Genomic DNA, 19,640 nt, shown 5'->3' on the forward strand with positions numbered 1-19,640 from the left:
TTTCCTACTGCAGTCCCAAGTGTGAAAAACCAGATGATAAACTCAGCTGAAATCACGAACAAAAAATGGGTAAAAACAATAGATGGCAGCACTTTCGGACCCGTGGGGAAATGCCACTTTTTGTTTCTGTAAATTTTTCTGTTTGTCACTCAAAGAAGATATATTAGCTGTGGGGCCGGGTAACTGCTGCATATATTTAACACTTATGGATTTTAGTCCATCTTCAATTTGAAACTGGTGCCTGCCTGCTTGCCAGCTAGAATGAAGCTTCCCACTCGAAAGCAGAAACATGGTTTGATGAAACAAAAGCTTGACTGCATAACTTCGGATAGTTCTCACTGACATAGGCTATAAACTCCACTTCACTTCACACACTATAGGCTCTGGCTCAAGGACAAGCAAAAACAATCCTATTTTGGCCCCAGGCAAGGGTTCTATCAAGCTTTCCAAAATGCAAAGTTATATCCATCAATCCGGCCTAAGATCCACATTTTCCGTAGAAACCGCAGAGGTTAGACCCTTGCCATTTTCTAGGGATAAGCTGAAATCAGGGTGCTAGGAACAAAAACACAACAAAACAAAAGTGTTGCTCTCGCAACACAATGAACTAGGTCAAGAATCGCGTTAATAATGAACTTTTATTTGTCTTTGAGACGGTCAGCCGACGCCGAAGCTCCCAATTTAATACTTCACAAATGACCTTCGTAGTTTTGATAATGAAGTTTTATATTTTCATCATATTTTATTGTCACCAAACTTCACTTCTGGAGTGTGTTTTATATAATAGACAAGTACCCTTTAGTTTGAAGGACAAAAAACTACGAGCTAAGTTGTAAGCGCATAACTTTAAAATGTTTTCATTAATCGAATCGGTTTTTGTCAATGTGATACTGCAGCACTAAGGACTTCCTACGTTTGTAAACATTAAGGATAAATTAAGCGGAAGAATGATTGACATTTAATTTTATCATTTTTCATTTAATTCAATATTTTAACTTAATTATTATCATTACATTATCTTTATATTATGTTTTTATTTATATTATCCTTTATTATTTTACCATTATAATTTAAATTTAAAATAAAATTTGGAGTGAGAATAGTTTGGTACTTGTGTATTACATAATACACACTCGAGAAGTAAAGTTTGGCGAATGCTAATGAAATAAAACAAATGATGAAAAAAGAGTAATTTAGTTCAAAATTATGAAAATCACCACAAAGAATTATGGAAGGGGGCCGCCCAGAGTACATTATATTAAATACATAACCTAAAATAGCCTAACCAAAATATTTAACTAAAATATACCTATAATGTAGTTTCTCAACGAGTCGAAGGAAATGGTATGCTATAGACAGCGTGAAAATTTGTCTCATAGTCGCATTACAAGTTCTCGAGTGTGTATTACATAATACACAATTGTCAATGAATTTTGCATTCAAAGAGGAGATGAAAGCGCTTTTTGCAATCACTGCAAGAGTCGAGTGGAATATCACTTTTTCCGATTCTACGCAGGAAATTGTTTAGCTTTCTTGTTTATGCAAATTATGCTTAAAATACAGTTAAAAAAAGAACCATTTCTTGATATTTTTTCTCATTTCATATAGCGTGGTGTCATCATGGTGCCACAATACTCATGCTGCCATCAACTGCTAAATGATAAGCCAGTAGTCATATTCGTCTGTTAATCACAAGATACTGGATGGCTTTCGTATTCAAGCCATACAGATCAAGCCAATGATAAATTATCAACTTTTGTATAGCTGACAAAGCCATCTACATTGATACCTCAAATGAAGCACGAGAAAAGGCAGCCTTCCCAACAGAATAGCAAAAGTGGGATACAATCAGGGAAGGCTTAAAAATTGGTGTCAGTAACCAGCCAAAAGGATACGATCAAATCACATTGATACCTAGGATTTACAACATTCCCAACCAAGATTCCGTCCCTATTTAAACGTCCTTATTACTTTATTACTCCATTTTTTTCTCATGGCGTGTAAAACTCGTAATAGTTTAAGCTTTTTTAGACAAATCAAACGCGCAGAAAAAAATCATACCCTACAAAAACAGAATTCTTAGTGACAGCAGGTTGAAGCTACTAGTGGAATGGAAAAGATAGCAAATGTTGCGTTCAAATAAGAAAAGAGTGGACTTTAAACAGTTTGTAGTAATAAACTGTGCGCAAAGAGCGCCTCGTGCTACTAGTAACCGAAAAAATAAATAAAAAGTTTTAGTAATAATATGTGCATCAAAAGAATTGGTTTTCAAAATAATTCAAAATATTTAAGATTGAGTAAGCTAAATTTTGCCAACTAAATTTTAGGGGGCTGGAAATTTTTTCCTGATTTTAGGAAAAGGAGGAATCGCCCTCCCCTATAGAAAAAGGCAACACGTTTTAACAAATATTGATACACCCTGTTCAGCTTAAGATAGCTTTGTGAAAGATTTTTAAGCCTGTAACTACAAAAATTCCTTACGGCCCTCTCCTGCCCCATTCGGAGACGACTTGCTTTACGTTTGGCCCTAGATGGTTGGCTGAAAAGGACGATATTTGACAAACTGCCATACTTCATCCACACAACGTGTCCTAGCCATCTTAAGCTTTCTCTCATTATAGCCCTAGAAAGTAGGATTAAACCACATTTTTCGTACAGCCTACAGTTTGAAATGCAGTCAGTCAGACGGGTACCCAAAGGATCCCTAGACAATTCCTCTGGCAATTCCTTCCGTCGTTTGGAGCATTCACGGCTCAGAACTATATAGTTGACCACTGTCATCACTAAAGCTTCCAATAATCTAGTCTTGGTTTGCAAATCTATCTTCCTGTTCATCCAAACATTTTTCAACAGCACAAGACACCCTAGGTCTTGGCTATTCTAATTTCAAAATCTTCATTTCGTCTATTATCTTACTAATAATACTACCAAGGTAAGTGAAGCTATCCACATGATCGGTCTTCTTGTTATCCAGCATTCCCTCTTCACCTCCACTTATGGAGGCTTAATGCCAGGATTGCCTCTCATTCAATTGGACTATCTTGGCTTTTTCTACAATTATCCATGACTTGATGCCAAAAAAGCTAATTAGCCAAAAATACCACTATAAACATTCAAACATTTATATAGAAAAGCTTTTTGATTCGAAACATCAGAAATATAGCAAAAAAGAGAAATAGAGTAAAAAAAACTATAAAGATCAAGTTTAAATGAGTAAAAGAATGTTACATAAGATGTAAAACTTAAAACGAGCAGAAACTAAGCCGGAGCTCCCAAAAAAGTCTCCTAAAAAGGGGCCTAAGCCGGACTAAAATTATTATTAACAATAAGCCCAAACTTAATACAAACTAAAATTGCCCCTAATATCTTTTGTGTTCCTGATTGCTCGTAGGATTATTTATATTGTAAGAATAAATAATAATATGTAACTCTTTTTACGAATTTGTCAATCTTCTATTGTCGATGTGTGTACTCTGTCCTCTTATGCTTTTAAATTATTTTTTCCCTTGGAGAAGGTATGGAGAAGGACAAACTGCATATTAGTTTACAGTTTACCTCGTTTTACAGTTGACAGGAGTAGCCTGTTTACAATTATTTGATTTGGAAGGTTAAATCTCTTTATTATTTCCAAGTTATTTGGATTGCAAGGAGGATATCCAAAAACTTGGGAGGTGATCAATTTGGTCCGTAAGCCTTTATCCCCGCTTTTTGTATTCCTCCAAGTTTGGTGGTTAATGACTCGTCGTCCTGGGTGAACTTTACGTTCAGAAAGTGTCTTACATCTTATTTTGCTGGTGTTCAGAAAGCAATTCCGAACACCTTCTTGAATACTTGAATACAGCTAACTGACTGAGTCTAAGATATTTGGAGTATGTTTAAAAATATTTTCGGGTATTTTAGAGGTTCTAAGCTCTAAGCTAAGCTTTAAGCTGGTGTTTGGAAAGCAATTGCTCTTTGAATACGCTCCTCTCCCTTTATACCTGATCTCGAATAATGTCACAATCCAGCTTACTTAAAGTTGATGGCCCTAGAACTAGTCTTTTTTTTTTCGTTTGAGAGAGCAATTTTTTGGATTAAAGATAATTGTCTGGCCATAGGTGTTACTTAGTCAAGCTTTCTGATTTTCTCGGAAGTGTTTCAGGCTTGGCGTCTACATTCTGAAAAGTCTTTCACGGGCTTCTCTGAGTAGGCCCCTTTATCGTTATGTCCTATTCCAAGGCATTCCTTGTTGATGAAAGTCTCACCTTCATACATCATTTAAAAATGTTCTATTAAATAGGATAATCTTTTCCAATAAATATTAGATAGTAAATTTTTCCTAGGTTGATTCTAAGAATTCTGTTTCATACATTTTCATAATTAACACTGCTTCATAATTCTGTTTCTGTTTCATAAGTCTTAATTTCTAAATTATTTCTCTTTATTTCTTGTTTCTAAATAGGGCTTCTCTGAGTAGGCCCCTTTATCGATATGTCCTGTTCCAAGGTATTCTTTCTTGATGAAAATCTCTCCTTCATTAATCATATAAATATAATTAAAATAAAAATACCAAAGAATTTTAGAAGTTTTACGAATTTCAAACAAGTTTTTCTAGGTTGATTCTAAGAATTCTGTTTCATAACTCAATTCAATCTCACGTTTCTGAGTGTCCTACAGCTGTTAGTCCTTTCTGATACAACTCTTTCCTTTCTGAATATGACAACACAAACAACTTAATCTTTGAAACAATTAGTTCTGTTAATCTGCCGTTACTTGATTTGAAGCGTTTTCATTTTCAGGTTTGTGAGTCTCAGTTTAACTGCAAAGGGCTGCTCCTGTGTCCCCTAAAAGTAATCCATCTCATGTCTCTGATAATTCTTCTGAAAACCTTCGTAATTCTAGCAGCATTCGACTTCAATTTACATCAGTCAGATGGGATTTTGGCCCCCTGACTGCCTGTCATGCTGCCTAGGATACTAGGCCGAGTGAATTAAAATATGTCACTTGTTTGGTACCTTCACAATTATTGAAAAAAAGAAGTGATTTCTGTTACAAATTATCAGAAGAAAATCTAAAAATATTTATTCGTTTTAATTTTGGCTAAGAATTATTTATTGTAGATTCAGTCTGTATTAGGTTTGTTAATTTCTTTATTCGAATTAATTTCTGTTCCTTCACAGTTTAATTTCTAATTGAGGTAATTTTTGCTCGTTTTAACGTTACTGTTCCTCCTTATTTATCGTTTAAATTTAATCAAAAATTCTCTGGAAACTATTGCCGGAAGTTGCTTTTGAAGTTAAAGTCAAATCGTCAAACTGAAAAAACATTTTCATGTTCTTTGAGAATTACGGCTTTTTATAAGCGAACTAGAAAGGAAGGATGGAAGATTAAGGCAATCAATCTACCCAGGTGACGACATCAGAGGTACCCAAGCATGTTTCGGCAAATTTAATCACAACGCAGTCAAAGATTGCAATTTTAGCTCAAGGTGCTTCCAACGTGGCACAATTCAAACTTTTTAAATTGAAAATCAAATATTCAGCAGCAAAATGTTTTATACAATCATATATAGCATGTCAGTCTTATTTCATTAAATGACTTTCATGGGAGAAAATTAACTAGAAAAGTTTTTCAATAGAATAATTGATTAAACAGTGGATTTCAAGATCAGAAAAAAAAACAGGCTTCTACAGTGCTATATGGAATCAAATACTGCACGAAATCATATTGCAATTTTCCAATCTTTTTTTAAACTGAGAATCAAATATCTATCAATAAAATATATTAAGATAATGTAAAAGCTTACAGAACCTTTGAATCTTATTTTCTAAATGAGTTTTAACAGTGAAACATCATTAGAAAAGTTTTTTATTCGAACTATCACAGGCAGCGCAATAGCGCTGTCAAAATAGAGAAAGATTTGGCACAATTTGTTTTATTTTTCTAACCAAGGCAATTCGTATGAAAGGATTCATCGTAGAAACTTCGAAAGGGGGGCGTTCGATCGGAAATTGAAAGTTGTAGTACCCGTTTTAATAGTCGAAAGCGATTGGAGGGCAACCAGCCCCCTCCCTTCCCACGCCCATCATTTCCCCAAATAAACCCAATCGAAATTTTGAGATAGCGATTTTGCTCAGCATATTTGAAGGGTCCTGTTATTCAGGGCAAGGGCTATAAGTTATATTAGTTCGCATTGTTAACAGTTAGGGTTTTTATTAAGCGGGTGGTCGTATAAATTTCGGAGATGGCTCATTCAATTGGAAATCAGAAGCCTTAGTGTCCTTTTAAATAGTCAAAGTAATTGGAGGGCAACTAGTCCCCCTTCCACTTCCTCTTTTTCCCAAATGCATTCAATAGAAATTTTTGAGATAGCCATTTTGTTCAAAGCAGTCTAAAGATCATATAACAAGGCCTTTGTGGTTAAAACAACCCATCAGAACCTGGGAGAAAGGGTTGTAAATTATACCCTGATGGCATATAAGATTCTTATGGAAGGATTGGTCTTTTTAAAAGTCAAAAGTGATGAAGGGCCACAAGCCAACCCGCCCCTCCTCCCAACACCCTATTTTCCCCAAACGCATCTGATCAAAATTGTAAGATTGCCATTTTGTTGAAACAAAATGGTTTTGTATTGTTGATTAAATAAAAAAAACTAATTTTTTTAGCTGAAAGTAAGGAGCGACATTAAAACTTAAAACGAACAGAAATTAATCCGTATATGAATTGAGTTGTCCCCTCCACAAACCCTCGCTCTTTACGCTAAAGCTTTTAATTGTTTTAAAAAGTAGAATTGTGGCAAAGAGTCAAACTTTAGCGTAAAGAGCGAGGGATTGCGGAGGGGACAACTCATTTCATATACGGATTAATTTCTGTTCGTTTTAAGTTTTAATGTCGCTCCTTACTTTCAGCTAAAAAAATTAGTTTTTTTTTATTTAATTTCTGAACGTTTTTGAATTAATGCATGTTTGGTTTTGGCTCTCCGCACATAAATTATCAAAATGCAATTTGCATATTAATTCTTTTTTTGGCTAAATGGTTTTCTCTTAGTTTTGATCAGACGATATTGAGAAATAAGGGGTGGAGAAGGAGGCCTAGTTGCCCTCCAATTTTTCGGTTACTTAAAAAGGCAACTAGAACTTTTAATTTTTAACGAACGTTTTTATTAGTAAAAAATATACGTAACTTAAGAATTAACTTACGTAACAAACTTTCACAACCTTATATTTTTATTATGTATACGAGGGGGTTTGTACCGTCGTTAATACCTCGCTCTTTACACTAAATCCTAAGTTTTGTCCCAATTCTTTAAGAATGACCCCTGAATCAGAAATGCCGTAGAATAAATAGTTGAAATTACTAAAAATACTTTAGCATAAAGAGTAAGGTATTTATCTCCTCCTAAATACCTCGCTCTTTATGCTAAAGTATTTTTAGAACCCCTCATATGCGTAATAATCTCTGTTCGTTTTAAGTTTCAATGCTACTTCTTCCTTTCATTTGAAAAAACGTTTTCATGTTTATTTTTCATTATTTTCTTATAGTAATGCTAGAGAATCCTGCGCCCTTGTCATTGAATTTTTCTTCCCCCATGACAGATTCCTCCAAGGAAAGATCCTCCAACATAGCCCCCTCTCCTCAGCAACACCCCCAAACAAAATAAAATCCCCCTGAAAACGTCTGTACACTTCCCAATAACCATTACTATATGTAAACACTGGTCAAAGTTTGTAACTTGCAGCCCCTCCCCCAGGGATTGTGGGGGAGTAAGTCATCCCCAAAGACATAGTTATTGTAGTTTTCGACTATGCTGAACAAAATGGCTATCTCAAAATTTTGATCCGTTGACTTTGGGGAAAAAATGAGCGTGGGAGGGGGCCTAGATGGCCTCCAATTTTTTTGGTCACTTAAAAAGGGCACTAGAACTTTTCATTTCCGTTAGAATGAAACCTCTTGCGACATTCTAGGACCACTTGGTCGATACGATGACCCCTGGGGAAACGAAAGAAAAAAAAAAAAAAAAAAAAAAAAAAAAAAAAAAAAAAAAAAAAAATAAACACGCACCCGTGATTTGTCTTCTGGCAAAAAATACAAAATTCCACATTTTTGTAGTTAGGAGCTTGAAACTTCTACAGTAGGGTTCTCTGATACGCTGAATCTGATGGTGTCATTTTCGTTAAGATCCTACGACTTTTAGGGGGTGTTTCCCCCTATTTTCCCAAATAAGGCAAATTTTCTCAGGCTCGTAACTTTTGATGGGTAAGACTAAACTTGATGAAACTTATATATTTAAAATCAGCATTAAAATGCGATTCTTTTGATGTAGCTATTGATATCAAAATTCAATTTTTTAGAGTTTTGGTTACTATTGAGCCGGGTCGCTCCTTACTACAGTTCGTTACCACGAACTGTTTGAAACAATATATAACACTTCCTTCAGGGTTGACAAAATCCACCAGGGTCCTGGGGCAAGGGTTGTAGTTTTTACCCTGGGTGCATATGAGGTTTTTATGAAAAGGTAGGTTGCACAAACTTTAGAAAGGGCTCATATGATTGGAAATTGGAAGTTATAGTGTCATTTTAAAGAGTCAAAAGTGACGTGCGGGCAACCAGCCTTAACCCCCCCCCCTTGTCCATCATTTTTCAAAACAAACATTGAATCCAAATTTTGAGACCCTTATTTCCTTCAGCATTGTTGAAAGGTCCAGTAGTTATGCCTTTGGGAATGTCAAATCCTCTACAGCCCCCGGGACATTGGCTGTAAGCTAGGCAATTCGTTCATTATTGACATATAGTATATTTTATTGAGAATAGGATGCATGTTTGATATTTACTTTCAAAAAAGAAAAAGGGCTTTCAGTTGTGCCTTTCAGAGAATGTTGAGGGGAGTGTTGAACTAAATCAAAACAAACTGTGTGTTTAAGGGCTGTCAAAAGCGCGTGACTCAGGAATGACTGAGTATATGAATTTGGAACTTTCAGGAAATGATCATGGAGATGATCAATTGACCAAAATACAATATTTGCATACTACAAGTACTGCTACCGTTACCAAAACAACTACTACTGCCACTACCACTATTACTACTACTACGGCTAACACTATTACCGCTAAAACTACTGCTTCTGTAGTGAGTACTACCAAGGCTGAGGATATTGAAATAAACATCTGAAGAAACGTTTAGGGGAAAGTTGAACTAAATCAAAACATGCTATCTGCATGCTGATTGCTGATATGGGCGCATCAGCAAAATTTTTGGGACAACTTATCGCATCAAGAGTAAACTTCTGGGGCATCACGATTCAGATGTTCAACTGGTCATAAGGCAACATGTACTTGCTACTACTGTTATTAATACTGCTTTTTCTAATGTTCCTACGACTACCACTACTGATATAATTCTAGTACAATTAAGGTTACGCATATTTGACAGCGAAAATGACAGAATATTGAGGGGTAATTTGAACAAAATTAAAATACACTATGTGCATGCAGATTGTCAAAAGGGTGTAGCTCAAGAATGGATTTGGGTATTAAGTTGGAATTTTTAGAGAACGCTTAAAGGTGAAGATGAATTGACAAAAAGCTAATATGTGCAAGCCATTAATAGCGCTACTATAACTCCTACTCTTGCTTTTACTAATACTGCTAAAACTACTAGAAAAACTCTAACTTCTACTTCAATTAGAACAACTTGCAACACTTGTAAACTTGTAACCACTTCTACTACTACCATCACAACTACAGTAATATTAGTACCATTAAGGCTAAGTCTATGACGGCAGAAACTTGAGAGAATATTGAGGGCAAATTTGACGTAAATCAAAATACACTAAGTGCATTCAGGTTGTCAAAAGAGCGGTGTCTCAAGATTTAGTTTGGGTATTAAGTTGGAACTTTCAGAGAATGTTTAAAGAGGAAGACCAATCGATATGCACGCTTTTAGTATTAATCATATTACTATTTCTATTGTAACTACTTGTGAGACTAAGAGCCTTAAGATGAAAATATCAAGAAGTATATGAATACACCCTTATTAAAAGGACAGATAAGCAATGTCATTGCAATGGATAATTATATTAAGTCGAAAATTCTAGGACTTGATGAGAGGGATGTTCAACTGACCCAAAAGGCTATATTTTAATACTTCTGCTGCTACTAGTGCTATTACTATTGATACTACTACTAGTGCTACTAATTCTAACACTACTACTGTGACTACTATTGCAACTATGCCTAAGGGTATGAAGATGGAATTTTAAGCGAATTTTTAGCGGGGAAGGTGGACTGAATCACAACACACCGTCTGTATACAGATTTTGGGTCATATCAGCAATACCTTAGAAACAGCTTTATGTGTGAAGTTGAAACTTAAAGGGCTTGTTGTGGGGTGTTTTGATCTAACCAAAATACAATGTTTGCGTCCTAATGCTCCTGCTTCTACTCATACTACAACTACGACCACTACCGCTTCTATTATTACCACTACTACTACAACTAAAACGTGGTGGTAAAATTATTCCCACTACTAAACTTACGTAACGAAGTTCTATATTCATATCTTTTTACTACGTATATGAAGGGGGTTCGCCCCCTCGCCAATACCTCACTCTTTACACTAAAGCTTAAATTGTGTCCCAATTCCTTTAGAATGACCCCTGGAATCACAAAGGCCGTAGAATAAATAGTTGAAATTACTAAAAATACTTCAACGTAAAGAGCGAGGTATTAGGAGGAGGTGAACCCCTCACATGCGTATGTGTGAAGCTTTATGTGTGAAGTTGAAACTTAAAGGGCTTGTTGTGGGGTGTTTTGATCTAACCAAAATACAATGTTTGCGTCCAAATGCTCCTGCTTCTACTCATACTACAACTACGACCACTACCGCTTCTATTATTACCACTACTACTACAACTAAAACGTGGTGGTAAAATTATTACCACTACTAAACTTACGTAACGAAGTTCTATATTCATATCTTTTTACTACGTATATGAAGGGGGTTCGCCCCCTCGCCAATACCTCACTCTTTACACTAAAGCTTAAATTGTGTCCCAATTCCTTTAGAATGACCCCTGGAATCACAAAGGCCGTAGAATAAATAGTTGAAATTACTAAAAATACTTCAACGTAAAGAGCGAGGTATTAGGAGGAGGTGAACCCCTCACATGCGTAATAATTTCTGTTCGTTTTAAGTTTTAATGCTGCTCCTCACTTTCAGTTGAAAAAACTGTTTTCAGACTTATTTTTTCATTTTTTTTAAATGCTGGAAAATCCTACGCCCCCTCCAAGGAAATTCTCTTCCCCCATGGCAAATTCCTCCATGAAAAGTTCCCCCCACATAACCCCCTCCCCTCAACCCCTCCCCCCAACCAACCCTGAAAACGTCACTTCCAAATAACGATTACTATGTAAATACTGGTGAAAGTTTGTAACTTGCAGCCCCTCTCACGGGGACTGTGGGGGAGTAAGGCATCCCCAATGACATAGTTCTTAGGTTTTTCGACTATACTGAATAAAATGGCTATTGCAGAATTTTGATCCTGTGACTTTGGGGAACAAAATGAGCGTGGGAGGGGGCCTAGGTGCCCTCCAATTTTTTTGGTCACTTAAAAAGGGCACTAAAATTTCTATTTTCTGTCAGAATGAGTCCTCTTATGACATTCTAGGACCACTGGGTCGATACTATCACCCCTGGAAAAAAAACCAAAAAACAAATAAACACGCATCCGTGATTTGTCTTCTGGCAAAAAATGCTAAATTCCACATTTTTGTAGATAGGGGCTTGAAACTTCTACAGTAAGGTTCTCTGATACGCTGAATCTGATGGTGTGATTTTAAGATCGTTAAGATCTTATGACTTTTAGGGGGTATTTCCCCCTATTTTCTAAAATGAGGCAAATCTTCTCAGGCTCGTAACTTTTGACGGGTAAGACTAATCTTAATGAAACTTATATATTTAAAATCAGTATTAAAATTCAACTCTTTTGATGTAACCATTGGTATCAAAATTCCGTTTTTTAGAGTTTTGGTTACTATTGAGCCGGGTCGGTCCGTTCGTTACCACGTTACCACGAACTGTTTGATATTTAGCGGATGTTGAACTAAATAAAAACGAACTATGAGCACATTGATTGTGAGAAGGGTGACAAAGCAATATCTCAGGAGTTGCATACATTACTAAATCAGACCTTACAGGGTAAGTTGTGGTGGATTTTGAACTAGCCAGAAGACACTACGTGTATACTTTTAATACTACTTCTACAATTACTTTACCTAATGACGCAAAGGGTATTAAGGTGGAACTTCTAGGAAACGTTTAGGGAGAGTTTCAATTTAACCAAACGACTATATGCATTCAGGTTTTCAAAAGAGCATGTAGGCAATATCATAGGTATCGCTGTTCTAACATAGCAAGTAAAATCATCGAAACCTTTAAATTAAATAATTTTATTGGATAGAGCTTTTTTAACTAAAAAGCTCTAGTGCCATTTTTAAGAGTAAAAAATGATTGGAGGGAAAGCAGCCCTTCTCCTTAGCCCATATTTTCCAAACCTTTCCAGTCAAAATTTTAAGACATACATACATATACAATTTTTATTTTTAAATTACAAATTTATTTTACATATTTTATGTAAAACAAATTTAAATATAATAAATTTAATTAAAATAATTTTAATAGTTTTAATAATTCTTTTAATAATTATTAATATTTTTAATAAAATAATTTATATTTAAAATAATTTAAAATAACTTATTTAAATAAAATAAATTAAAATAAATGTAAAATAAATACATATTAATTACATATTTTATTTTTAAAATACAAATTTTAAGACATTCAACACAGCCAAACTGTCCAGTAACTATGTCTCTAGGGATACTGGATATGTCAACTCCCCACAGTTATGCAATATGCCCATTATGCTCCTAAAACTAAATCAGGAGGCACGGTGTGTATTCTGGTTGCCAATAAGAGATCTCAGCAATATCCCAAGAACGACTATGGGTATTAAGTCGACAATTTAACTAAACTAAAAGGGTGTAACTGTATTCAGGTTTTCAAAGAGCATAGACAGAAATTTTTGGGAATGGTAATAAATTTCATTTTTCAGGGTAACTAGAGGAGGTGTAAGACTAACTTTAACTAAATAAAGCTAAATTTAACAATACTATTTATATCAAGACCTTCAAAAGGGTTTATGTTATTAAAAATTGTTCAAAAAGTTCCTTCAACGTACAAATAGCATCCCAAACTATGGATTCTCACAGAAATTAAATAGAAAAACAAGTTTTTTTCTACTGACAGCAAGGAGCAACTTTAAAACTCAAAACAAACAGAAATTATTCCTTATGTGAAGGGGCTGCCCCTTCCTCTGGCACGTACGCAGGGGGGGGCTTCGGGACCGCCCCCCTCCCCCGAGATTTTGTGAAATGTTTAATTTCCCCATGGTTTCTTGGGATTTCTGGCAAAAGTAGGATATTTATTAAGAATCTAGATACATGTGTGAAGCCTTTTTTGGTGGATTTTACAGCATGCAATTACCCGGTCAAGTCACTGCCAAATTATTAACCCATTTTCTGTCTAACTTTTTACCCTCTTTGAAGTAATTAGCTATTGTACTGTTTTTTTTTTTTAAGAGAATTTGCTTTCCACAGCAAAATAGAATTATCCTTGGTATTAGGGCATTTATCCCCCCTTTTCAGGATAAAGTACAGCTTTTAATGGATCAATTTTGGAAACTATCATTTTTCATTAAAATCTACGTTTTTGCAATGAAAGAACTACCCCTCACAGCACCCATATTGCACTGTTAATCCTAAAATTTCCCTTTCAGTAGGATATAATAGACTAATCACTGGTTCTAAATCGCTATGAACATAACCTGAGCCTAAAACGTACTTTTGAGGCTTCAGTTTTCTTCTCCCCATCCGCTACAATACTACAGATTAAAGTTAATCTATATTTTCCGATATACGTGCTTTTTGCATTACTAAATAAAAAAAGTGCTACTTTATATCTGCTGTTTCGAAGATTTTGCCCCACCCCCCCGAAAAAATTTCTGCGTACGTGCCTGCTCCTTCTCAATACCTTGTTTTTCACGATTAAGTTTTAGCACTTGTAAAAAAGATTCCTATTCTATCTAAACGGCCCTTGTGTTTCAGGAGTTTTTCTTAAAAATTGGGACAAACAGTCAAACTTTAACGTAAAGAGCAAGGTATTGAGAAGGGGACAGCCCCTTTCACATGCGGAATAATTTGTGTCGTGAGTTTTAATGTTGCTCCTTAGATTTAGTTGATAAAAAACTTTTTTTTTATTTAATTTCGTATCGTTTTTCAAATAATGCCGGTGAATCTGGTTCATCCTCCATAAAAAACTCCCTCACCTCGTGGGAAACGTCTCCTTGATGAGTTCTTCCATGTAAAATACACCTCCCCTCGTAAAATGTCTCCCGGAGAATTCCATCCTCACGGAAAATCCTCCCCCTTCATAAACTGTTGTTTTTTTTTTAATTTAATTTCGTATCGTTTTTCAAATAATGCCGGTAAATCTGGTTCATCCTCCATGAAAAACTCCTTCACCTCGTGGGAAACTTCTTCTTGATAAGTTCTTCCATGTAAAATACACCTCCCCTCGTAAAATGTCTCCCGGAGAATTCCATCCTCACAGAAAATCCTCCCCCTTCGTAAAATTTCTTGCAGAAGATTCAGCCTGAAAAATTCTCCTTAGCATACTTTCATTTAAAAGACTTTAAGTTCTAAACATTTTTCCGATCACTTCAGAAATCCCCCCTTCCGTGGAAATTATTTCCTGGGATTCAAACACGCATAAAATTTATCCTGGACAATTTCCCCAGAACATCTTTACATGCAAAAGTAAATAGGCAAAAACAAACTAAGACAAATAAAAAGAATTTCGTATAGGAATTCTGTCAAATCTCCCCAGTGTAAAATTTCCCATGGAAAGTTTATCCCCGGAAATTTCTCTCCACATGGAAAATTATCCCCAGAGAAACTAATCCCAAACACAAAATCCACCCCTCCCCCGAAAATTTCTGCATACTTCCCAATCACAAATACAATACATAAATATTGGGCAAATTTTATAACTTAAAGACCTATTCCCTGGTGCTGGGGGGGGGGGGTACACATTATCACCCAAGGCACAATTTCTTGGACTTTTCATCTTTGCTAAACAAAATAACCATCTCAAAATTTTGATCAGACGATTTGGGGAAAAGGGGCGTGGGAGGGAGGCTAGTTGCCCTCCAATTTAATTGGTCACTTAAAAAGGGCACTAGGATTTTTAATTGCCGTTCAAATGAGCCCTTTCCTGGGGTTCTAGGACCATTGGTTCGATATGATCAACCGTGGGGAAAAAAAACACATGCAGCCCCATCCGTAATCTTTCTTCTGGCAAAAAATACAAAATTCCATGTTATTGCAGATAGGTACTTGAAACTTATACAAGATGGTTATCTGATACGCTGCATCTGATGGTGTGCTTTTCATTAAGATTCCTTGACTTTTAAGTGTATTCCTCCCCTTTTTTGAAAATCAGGTAAATTTCTTCAGGCTCGTAGCCTTTTATGAGTAATGCTAAGCTCAATGAATATTATACATTTGGAAGCAGCATAATAAGCCAATTCTTTAGATATATTTATTTATATCAAAATTCTTTTTTTTTAGAGTTTGGGTTACTATTGAGCCGCGTTGCTCCTTACTTACAGTTCGTTACCACGAACTGTTGAAAACCAAAAAGATATAATAATTACTTTCTTTTTCAATGAAAAATAATATGTCAATAAAAAACGAACAGAAATTAATTTAAAAACTTTTCTAGGAATACGTTTTTCAAAGAAAAATAAAGAACTCCAATAAACCAAATATAATCAAAACTAAAATCGAATGATCTACCAATCGTAAAACTACCACAAATCATCATCAATAGAAAAATGAAAACCAAAGCAAATAGAAATTACGATAAACAACCGATTCAAACTCAAAACAAGCAGAAATTGACATGAGTAGGGCTGACAACCCCCATCCCTTCTCAAGACAAGGACATAATTTGCAATGTACTGAAAAAATAAATGTGTATTGTCAGTTTAACATACATGTGCTGATGTTAATTCTTTAAAGTCTTCATATTTTTCGAATAATTAAAGTGAAAAAGTCGTAATTTTATCTTTTTTGCAGTTTCGGTTACTATTGGCCCGAGTCACTCCTTAATTACAGACCGTTTGATATATATATATATATATATATATATATATATATATATATATATATATATATATATATATATATATATATATTTATATTTATATATATATATATATATATATATATATATATATATATATATATATATATATATATATATATATATATGACCAGCTTTGCCCGGACCCTGGCATTCGGCATGTGGCACGCTTGTATATATTTGATTCTCATCCTTTATTAGAATAATCTAAGGCATCCTGGTGAGAATTCAATTCCTGCTTCATTTTAATGCATCTAAGATTCATCCGTTTTATAGGATTTGTTTTCTTCTTGGACTAGTTTTGATTCTTACTGTTGCTTCTCTTCCAATCGCAGATTTTATTTACAATTTGATGGGATCATCCCTGTCGCTTTTCTCCGAACCGCAATTTTTTTTTGTCTAGTATTTTCATTTGATATTTGTAGTGATACTTTTTGTCATATATCTTCTAGCTTCACATCTTGTTCGCGTTTCATTTTCGTGTATCATTATATCAGACATTTTTGAAAGCCTTTTGCTTTAGCTGTTTGGATTCAATTCAAATCGTTATCAAGAAACAAATATGCGCGCATAAATAAATAGAGAATTGCTCGTTAAAGTGAGTACATAAGGGAGTACAAATGTTCTGTATTCTCTAATTTTAAGTCATGAGGTGTCGAATAAGCAATTTCAACTCAGTTAAGAAATTCTAGCTCGAATTAAATTCCTCCTTTCTGTTAATTTATGAAGAATAATCCATTTTAGATGATTCTTTTGCTTTTGGAACTCGCTGTGATTCTCGCTGTTGCTTCCCTTCTAAACAGAGATTTCATTTGCGATTCGATGTATTCGTTGTTATGCTGATTGTCACATTTCTTCTAGTCGCAGATCTCATCTACGCTGCATTTCTTTGTGTAATTACCTTCAACGATACTTGTTAATTATTCAGAACACACTTAAGTTCTTGATCTGAATGGAAGATCTGAGAGAAACCGGTTTTATAGCCATAAAGACAAGTGACGGATGACAGAGTGCATTGGACTTACATATTTTGGGATATATGTTCACACATTAGGGGGTGGGGGTAAAATATAGCGGGTCTGCATCAAAAATTTGTTACCTATAATTATTCTGCATATTATGAAGTGAGAACTGTTTCCTAACTTCACACTGTCCAAATATCTTACCCACCCCTACCCCTAAAGTCCAACGCATTCTGTTACCCGTCACTTGTCTTTGTGGCTATGAAACCGGTTTTTACAGATCTACAGGTCAAAATTCTTGAGTGTATTCTGGATAATTAACAAGTACCCAAAATTCTGTCAACAATTGTTCATATCAAGTGGCTGTAACAGTTTGAAAAAAGCAATCAAAAAGTGCAAGATGTAGGTAGTCTAGACCAGACATGAACCCGCAACAAAACCAATTCTAAAAAAGGGGTGAGGAAACTATATTTAAGGTGCAAGAATAGTTTCAAAAATTGATTATCATAAGCCTTCTGCTTACCACAGATAGCGTTCCTTTATCCGATTGGTTATATTGATTATTGTATTTACTAACAACTAAGTGACTGCTCTGAGAGAAATTCACCAACGGAACGGGTTCTAGCTGGCAAAGGAAGAATGCACTTTCCCATACGTGTTTGATTAAAATTGGAATCGACTCATTGTCTATATGTGTTTTATAAATAGAAACTTTGCCGTACTGCCTGATTGATTCATTATGTATAGAGTCAAAAATGCACAAGGGACTGAATTAGTTCCATATGTGCTATTTTGGAGGGCTCAGGTACCAAACCAAACGTGCCATGTATGGGGGGGGGGGGGGGGTACGAACATTTATTTGTAAAGTTGATTCCACCAGGTTTTGCAGAGGAATTATTGCGGTTTAACTGATTTAAACAAGATTGTACCACCTTTATAAATGTTATGGCAATGTTACAAAAAATCATGATGTGTAGAAGATAGTGAAGTCTGCTCCCTATCCTTGGTGTGGATAAACACAGCCAAAATACAGGTAGGGGTGTTAGTTGGGAGTGGTGTAATTGTCCCCTTCCACTAGAATTTGAAAAAAGTTGGGTATTTTCATTCGACAAACCTAGATTGGAAGGATATGTTTTTTGTATTTTTATGATATCGATTTTTGTTCCTCACATTGTCGTAGATTCGCACCATTGAATATATGGTAACCGGATTATCACAGGTTTTTTTTTACAATATTATACCTTGTATATTCTCTTGTGGGGTTTATTGAGCTCCTTTTTTTCTCTATAGTCAAATTTTCTCTATCTTGGGGAGAATTACAACCACTATCCGCCTTGTTTGGAGCTATGATTTTATTTTCCACAAAATTATTTATTTTGACAAAATGCCACATCACACTTAGACATTGTGAAACAATAATTAAGTTCTAGAGACGTCACAAAAAAAAGAAAAAAAAAGTGTCCAATGGGATTGTCCAAGGGTATTTTCAAACAGTTCGTGGGAACGAACTGTAGTAAGGAGCGACCCAGCTCAATAGTAACCGAAACTCTAAGAAACAGAATTTTTATAACAATAGTTACATCAAAAGAATTGCATTTTAATGTTGATTTTAAATTTATAAGTTTCATTGAGTTTAGACCTATCCATCAAAAGTTTTGAGCCTGAGAAAATTTGCCTTATTTTAAAAAATAGGGGGAAACACCCCTTAAAAGTCATAGGATCTTAACGAAAATCACATCATCAGAGTCAGCGTATCAGAGAACCGTACAGTCGAAGTTTCAAGCTCCTACCGGCAAAAATGTGGAATTTTGCATTTTTTGCCACAAGACAGATCACGGATACGTGTTTACTTGTTTGTTTTTGTTTTTTGTTCCTTTTTTCCCAGAGGTGATGGTTTCGACCCAGTGGTCCTAGGATGTCGTGTGAGGGCTCATTCTAACAGAAACTAAAAGTTCTAGTGCCCTTTTTAAGTGACCAAAAAATTGGAGGGCACCTAGGCCCCCTCCCACGCTCATTTTTCCCAAAGTCACCACATCCAATTCTGAGATAGCCATTTTATTCAGCATAGTCGAAAAACTTAATAACTATGTCTTTGGGGACGACTTACTCCCTCACAGTCCTCGTGGGAGGGGCTGCAAATTACAAACTTTGACCAGTGTTTACACATAGTAAGGGTTATTGGGAAGCGTACAGACGCTTTCAGGGGGATTTTTTTGGTTGGGGGGAGGGGTTTATGCGGGGGGAACTTTCCATGGAGGAATATGTCATGAGGGAAGAAAATTTCCATGAAGGGGGGGCAGGATTTCTTAGCATTTTTTTAAGGAACAATGAAAAAATAAATATGGAAAAGTTTTTTTCAACTGAAAGCAAGGAGCAGCATTAAAACTTAAGACAAACAGAAATTATTACGCATATGAGGGGTTCACCTCCTCCTA

At 35.3% G+C, this 19,640-nt stretch overlaps 1 protein-coding gene across 2 annotated transcripts in view; it reads right to left on the reverse strand.

Moving 5' to 3' along the window:
* LOC136037199 (N-acetylglucosamine-6-phosphate deacetylase-like) overlaps window positions 1–19,640 on the reverse strand; it is a 106,625-nt gene that overhangs the window by 43,908 nt on the left and 43,077 nt on the right. The window contains exon 1 of one of the 2 annotated variants that reach the window (XM_065719778.1): window positions 17,729–17,844. The exons of the other annotated variant lie outside the window; for it this stretch is intronic. The gene's annotated coding sequence lies outside the window, so the exon portion shown is untranslated. Of the gene's footprint in view, window positions 1–17,728; window positions 17,845–19,640 lie in introns of those variants that run through there. 2 annotated transcript variants of the gene reach the window in all.

This window comes from Artemia franciscana, chromosome 2, assembly GCF_032884065.1.
Source record: "Artemia franciscana chromosome 2, ASM3288406v1, whole genome shotgun sequence".
Taxonomy (NCBI): domain Eukaryota; kingdom Metazoa; phylum Arthropoda; class Branchiopoda; order Anostraca; family Artemiidae; genus Artemia; species Artemia franciscana.